Genomic DNA, 8,063 nt, shown 5'->3' with positions numbered 1-8,063 from the left:
ACTCTTCCTATGTAGACAAGTAATGTCCTAGATTTACCATATAGAAAAACAGGTAGAGACGTTTAGCTGTGAGTGTACAAGTATAAATAAATTAATTGCCAGATTTTGACAATCACCAGCCGCTCATTCAAGTCCTATGCTGCAAAATTACTCTTATCCTTTTTTTACATTACTTGATAAATGCAATGTTTAATTACATATTTCCTGTTAACTAGCTGGTAGAATTCATACCTACAGTCAGTAAATAATGTTAAGAATTTTTTCCAGCTGAGCAAATGAATATGTATCTAGTTGTAAGAAATCAAGAAGAGGATATAAAATATAATCAGGGTGTGGAGTCTAAAATGGAATAAGCTCTATGTCCTGTAACTTTTCTCACTTGTAATAATACAGCATTCTCACCCTGTTAAAGGGAAATTTAGAGCACCCTTAAATTCTGGAATAATTAAAATTGCTATTTGGATTGAAAAAGCCGTTTGGCAACATTTATTGAATATTAGAAAATAACTTTTATAAGATTAGAATCTATTTTTTATAGAAACCAAATTTAAATGTATACATATTTTAACATAAGTGTTTTGGTAAAACAATAATCAAAATCAGACACAGAGTATTAAAGCTTTTTATATTTATTAGTAGTTGAATATATATGGGATGTTTTACATAGATTAATTTTACTATTTTTCTTTGTTTAAACAAGAGAACCAAATTGAAAGCCGACACATACTGCAAATGACTGGGATTTTTGTTTCTGCCTTATCTTTTTGTTTTTTTTTTTCTGAGTAAAATATTCAGAGGGAATGCTTTTACAGAGTTCTTGAATTGTTGTGAAATTATTGTTTAGCTAGTAGCTAGTTTAACCAGGATTAAACAAGTCTAATCAGGATTCTTCATGGATGTACTTTTTAGCTAACTACAGTTTTTCACATGGAAATGAACCTTACAGTACACACTTAACCTACCACAGATTTTTTTTTTTTTGGATTTCCTGTCCTGAAGAATGAACTGTACTAGAAACCAATTCTTTCTGCTCTACTTGTTGAATCTTTCTTACTGGATCGTATTCTTACTTTACTTTATACAATAGATGCTTAATCAGTGCCTTTAATAGGAAGTTAGAAACTCCAAATCCAATCAACAAGGCTTTGATTCTACCTCCTAAGTACTACCCAGATCACAGACAATCCAAATATCAGAACTAGGCGGCTGGGCAGAGAGGACAAATCATCTATTAGGGAGTGGGACAGAAAGTGGAAACACTATAAAGGAGCAAGTAGGCTCAGAAAAGAGGCGAGAGTAGTACTGGGGAAACTCCCTACTGAGGACAGGTTTGCCAGAGTGGATATGTATGTGATGCTTTTGTCCTCGTGGACTGGAATGGAAGCTGATAAAGAAGTTCTGATGCTACGTGTTGCTTAGGTCTGCTTTGTTGTAGCCTGTCTCTTTCAGAGTTTCTAAACACAATATTCCTGTGGCATCTAACGCCAGTGAGAGCTCCAAATCCAGGCTGTGTATCACATGCCATGGGAAACTCTGCCTCAGGACTGAGGTTGGTTCAAGCATCTGGATGATGTCAAAAGCACACGTTGTGTGTTGGCCTAACCTGAAAGACCCTATCTAGTTCTAGCCTTTAAATTAGCTCTGTCACCAAATCTAGAGTTACATGGCATCTGTACAATCTAGGTAGCTGAGGCATGGGATCAGCCCTATAAAGGAGCTTTTGGAGCTTTTGTTGTAGGTCTAGCTTCAACTTGGAACTCCAGTTCCAATACCTGGACTTTCTCTCATCGTGTGTTCTGATCCTTGGATTGGGAACAAAGTAACCACTCTGATCCCACAAAGCAGTGGTTCTGGTTCCCAACTGGTGACTGTTTTGCCTCCCAGGGGACATTTTTGCTTTTCACAACTGGAATACGGTGTTAGAGGGTAGAGGCTAGGGATGCTGCGAAGCATGTGGCAGAATCCTGTTACGCCCAGAATGCTAACAGTGCCAAGTTTATGGAGACTTCCCACCCATGGGCTTGGTCTATTCCTTGCTTTTGCCAGCCCCCTAACCCTTAAACACAACAGTTCAAATCTATATGCATAAGCATCTCCTAGGGACCTGAACGTTTCCAATATCGACTACTGAGACCCATCCGTAGAGATGCAGGCTTAGGAGGTCTAGGATTGGGCTCAAAATTTGCATTTTAACAAGTACTCCAGGTCATTCTGAAGCAAGTGATACAAACCACACAATGAGGAACACCGCCTTCAAGAGACTAAATCTTGCTTCCCAACACTAGCTTCCTATCTGAGTCCATCTGCCTGCTGACTCGCTTTCCTGGCACAAACGTTCTTCATGTAGGCACAGTGTGTTCCTGGACTCCATGTCAACCCATTCACCCTCATGTTCCCTTGGTTCCTGTCCCCAGTCCAGTGAGCAGAACTGATTACAGATCTTCACAACAGAAGATACAGATTTAAAATAACTTGCCTGTTCCCGTTGACTTTATCCACTAGTGAAGAAGGACAAGTGGACCAGGGGAGAGGGTAGGTGGGGGCTCCTTCCCTATTCCTCCCATTCCACTTTATACAAACCCCAGCTAGACCACTGGGAGAGCAACGGAGGTTAAGAATGACTGCATCTAAATATTGTCATCTGGTCCACTCTTCTTCCATCTTGTACACAAGAATATCATGAGTTTTGTTTAAAGCACCGCTGAAACAAACATAAACTCTGGCTTAGCATGCCCCTGACAGATCAGTCTAGTAATCTTGTCAAAACCAAGATTACCTAAAAGCACTAACCAAAGGAAAAGCTCCTTCACCCCAACCTATGACTGCTCACATTTTTCACATTGAATCATTTCAATTGTATTTTAAAGTTCATTCACTCTTTACCACCTCCAAGCTGCTCCTGAACACAACTGATTATTATTTTTTAATTTTGAAAACTTTCTCACTTCTAGAATTTCTACTTTAGCCTTTGTTATTATTGTAGTTTCTTCTTCTCTGCTGTGATTTCCTATCCATTTATTTTAAGGGTTTTTGGGGTTTTGATTTTAGTAAGAATTACAATAACTACTTTAAAAATCCACACTAATTCCAACATCTGGGTCATCTCGACATCAGTCGCTCTTGATTGCCTTTTTCTTTGAATATGTTTCTTTATATGTTTGATATAATGAGAATGAATTCTAAAGATTTTAAAACTAGATTTTGTTTTGTTCCTCTGAAAATTTTGATAATTTTTTGTTGTACTATTTTGTTTGATTTTTTTATCTATTTTATACTTTACAATATATTTTCCTCCAATGATTTTAACATTTCTATTTCTCAACATATTTATGTTTATGTTAAAAATTACTCAAAGTAGCTTGATGCACTGACTCCCATCTGTAATCCCAGAACTTTTAGAGGCCAAGGCAGGAGAGTCACTCGAGCCCAGGAGTTGGAAACCAGCCTACACAATAGGGCAAGACCCTGTCTCCACAAAAAATTATTAGGGTGGTGCAAAAAGTAATTGCGGGCTTTGCCATTACTTTCAATAGCAAAACCCGCAATTATTCTTGCACAAACCTGATAAAAAATAAGCTGGCTATTGTGGCCTGTGCCTGTGGTCTCAGCTATTTAGGAAGTGAAGGCAGAGGTGGGAGGATTGCATGAGCCCAGGAGTTCCAGACAAGCCTTAGACCCTGTCTCTATGAGAAAAAAAAAATAGCTGGGCCCACGTACCTGTCGTACTAGCTACATGGGAGTCAAAGGCAGAGGTGCCAGAATCACTTGAGCCCAGAAGCTCAAGGCTACAGGGCACTGTGATTGTGCCACTGCACTCCAGCCTGGGTGATGGAGCACGACCCTTAACCAAAATAATATTTATAATTAGAAAAAGGAAAGACCTAGAACACCAGGTTAGGGTTAAGTATTCTAAAATTTAGCTGACTTACTCTGTTTTGTATAAAACAGGTTGCCACAGAAAATAAAGCATGCCCATTTAATTTTAAATTTCAGATAAATAAATAATTTTTTCATTGTAAGTATATCCCATGCAATATTTGGGACATGCTTATACTAAAATATTATTCCTTGTTTATCTGAAATTGAAATTTAACTGGGTATTACATAATCAGAGCAGCCTGACCATAAAAGATATGTAGGCTGATCAAAATTCTACTTAAAACTTCAAGCTTTATAATAAATGCATTATTAATCAAGAACTATTATTTACTGAGACCTGTGTAGATCCCCATATTTATCTTTTTAAATGTAAAACTAGGAAAGCTACATAAAGAACATTTATATAAATAAATGACTGTTCTATAGCTGAAAGGAAAACTCTAGCTTTTATTTTTCTCCCTAAACTTAAGCTTTATTCTACCTTTGTATAAACAATAAAATTACAGCTCAACTTTGGAAACAGAGATCATAATATAAAAATAAAGCAAAAATCCCAGAAATATTTAACAGGCAACGAATCTTTCACATCATCTTACTATAGCAACTAAACATATAATAATTTAGAATGATCCATTAATTATAAGTAAAGAATAAATTCTTTTACAAAGCATAACTATTAATATTATTGACCATCATAAGAGCAAATATTTTAAGTAAAACACCATGAATACTTTACAGAAAGGAGCGAGTTGCAGACACAGTCATTCTTGGATTTCTTTCAACACCAGGCTTTCTTCCCTTTTTGCCTGAACTGGGAGTTGAATATTTCCTCTCTTTTCCCTCTAGTCTCTGAAGCATCTTTTGTACTAGAGTTATGTGCAGAGACTTTCCGGAAATTTGGATTTGTAAATTGTGCTGTTGTATCTTCTAGGAACTGCAGTGATCCAGATATAGAGCTGTTGCTCTCGCTTATATAAGTGCAACATTTTGATTCAAAAAAGGAAACAAAAGGAAGAGAGTTGATTACATTTGGCTACTGACATTAATAATAATAAATAATAATTGTACTTGTAATATAAACATCTGAAAGTTTTAGTTCTAAGAATGGCTGTCCACATAAGAAAATTATGTAAAAATAATTAATGCCTATTATAATTTCTTTAACCAATCAAAAAGTATAATTTAAGGATGGCTGTTTAAGGATTAAATTGCAGCAATTGTTAAAAGTAGATATTAGTCATATTTATTAAGTGACACACAGTGATACTGAAGGCACTTATTTCTCAAGAAACATAATTTTTTCCCAACAAGAACATACTACATCCTAGACATCAAATGAAAATAAGCATTAATTTTCACCACAGGAGGGCGACAATCAGAGAACTGAGGTGGTACAGATCCATTAGAGGACGATATTCATGAGTCTATCAGTCTCTACTGTAGGACAGAGCAAGAATTTTTAAAGAATCTCGGTGAAGGCCCCTTTTCAAAAAAATACAAAGTTTAAAGGCTTTGAAACGTAAATTATTTTTTCCAGTTATTACATTGAGGACAAAGTTATAGTTGTAAAGTTAAGATTTTTATAACTATCCCTAAAATTGATTCTCAGTGACTCCCTTGATCTACATATGTTAAGGAAAAAGTCAAGATGAAGATGTGTTAAATATTTTCCAGGTTTTAAAAATCAGTTTTAATATAAGGTATACCCAAATAATGGTGAATTAAATGACAATGAAAGTAAGTTACAGCAGATGCTCATTCATCAACATGCCTTGAAATTAAAGGTTTATAAGGTGCATAAGGGAAAAGTTTTTGATGTTGCCATTACATTCACAAAAGTAGCTGAGGCACGTACAGCATGAAGTTCACTAAGTGCTTGCAACATAACCAGCACTAAATTTTGTTGAATAAATAAATGAATATTTTTGTATAGCATCTGTTCAAAATCTCTGATATAAAAATGAAAATAATCTGAAAATATGCAAAACAGAAATTTCCCTCAAACTGCTGCCAATTCATACAAACAATAAGATGAATTTCAAAAGGAGTACATGATAATAAAATCAAGTTTCAAAATGGCTGGCCTTTTTTAGCAAAACCCATGTTCTGAAAAAGGAATAAGACATCAAATGTTTTGAGAACCAAAATTTTACTGCTGTTTCTCTAACACCCTGTTGTTAACCTGAGCCGCCATCCTCTTACCATCAATAACAGATTTTCATCATAAAATACAAGAAACAGGCCAGGTGCCAGTCAATAACAGATTTTCATCATCAAATACAAGAAACGGGCAGGGCACAGTGGCTCACACCTGTAATCCCAGCTCTTTGGGAGGCTGAGGTGGTTGGATCACTTGAGGTCAGGAGTTTGAGACAAGCGTGGCCAACATGGTGAAACCTCATCTCTACTAAAAATACAAAAATTAGCTGGGTGTGGTGGCAGGCGCCTGTAATCCCAGCTAATCAGGAGGCTGAGGCAGGAGAATCACTTGAACCCGTGAGGTGGAGGTTGCAGTGAACTGAGATCAAGCCACTGTACTCCAGCCTGGGTGACAGAGCAAGACTCTACCTTAAAAAACAAAAAATACACATCATAACAGAATCTCTGGGACACATTCAAAGCAGTTTGTAGAGGTAAATTTATAGCACTAATTGCCCACAAGAGAAAGCAAGAAATATCCAAAATTGACATCCTAACATCACAATTAAAAGAACTAGAAAAGCAAGAGCAAACACATTCAAAAGCTAGCAGAAGGCAAGAAATAACTAAAATCAGAGAAGAACTGAAGGAAATAGAGACACAAAACACCCTTCAGAAAATTAATGATTCCAGGAGCTGTTTTTTTTGAAAAGATCAACAAATTCTATAGACAGCTAGCAAGACTAATAATAAAACAGACAAGAATCAAATAGGTGCAAGAAAAAATGATAAAGGGGATATCACCACCGATCCCACAGAAATACAAACTACAATCAGAGAATACTATGATCACCTCTACATAAATAAACTAGACAATCTAGAATAAAAGGATAAATTACTCGACATATCCTCCCAAGACTAAACAAGAAAGAAGTTGAATCTCTGAATAGACCAATAACAGGCTTTGGAATTGTGGCAATAATCAATAGCTTACCGTCTAAAAAAAGTCCAGAACCAGATGGATTCATGCTGAATTCTACCACAGGTACAAGGAGGAGATGGTACCACTCCTTATGAAACTATTCTAATCAATAGAAAAAGAGGGAATCCTCCCTAACTCATTTTATGAGGCCAGCATCATCCTGATACCGAAGCCTGGCAGAGACACAACCGAAAACGATAATTTTAGACCAATATCCTTGATGAATATTGATGCAAAAACCCTCAATAAAATACTGGCAAACAGAATTCAGCAGCACATCAAAAAGCTTATCCACCATGATCAACTGGGCTTCATTCCTGAGATGCAAGTTTGGTCCAACATACACAAATCAATAGATGTAATCCAGCATATAAACAAATGCAAAGACAAAAAGCACATGATTAACTCAATAGATGCAGAAAAGGCCTTTGACAAAATTCAACAACCCTTCATGCTAAAAACTCTCAATAAATTAGGTATTGATGGGACATATCTCATAATAATAAGAGCTATCTTTGACAAACCCACAGCCAATATCATAATGAATGGGGAAAATTTGGAAGCCTTCCCTTTGAAAACTGGCACAGCACAGGGATACCCTCTCTCCCCACTCCTATTCAACATAGTGTTGGGAGTTCTGGCCAGGGCAATCAGGCAGGAGAAGGGAATAAAAGGTATTCAATTAGGAAAAGAGGAAGTCAAATTGTCCCTGTTTGCAGATGACATGATTGTATATCTAGAATACCCCATCGTCTCAGCCAAAAATCTCCTTAAGCTGATAAGCAACTTCAGCAAAGTCTCAGGATACAAAATCAATGTACAAAAATCACAGGAATTCTTATACACCAATAACAGACAAACAGAGAGCCAAATCATGAGGGAATTCCCATTCAAAATTGCTTCAAAGATAATAAAATACCTAGGAATCCAACTTAAAAAGGATGTGAAAGAACTCTTCAAGGAGAAGTACAAATCATTGCTCAATGAAGTAAAAGAGGATACAAACAAATGGAAGAACATTCCATGCTCATGTGTAGGAAGAATCAATATCATGAAAATGGCC

Source organism: Pongo pygmaeus, chromosome 17, assembly GCF_028885625.2.
Source record: "Pongo pygmaeus isolate AG05252 chromosome 17, NHGRI_mPonPyg2-v2.0_pri, whole genome shotgun sequence".
In the NCBI taxonomy this organism is placed as follows: domain Eukaryota; kingdom Metazoa; phylum Chordata; class Mammalia; order Primates; family Hominidae; genus Pongo; species Pongo pygmaeus.
The sequence above is the reverse complement of the archived record's forward strand: the minus strand, read 5'-3'. Positions refer to the sequence as shown.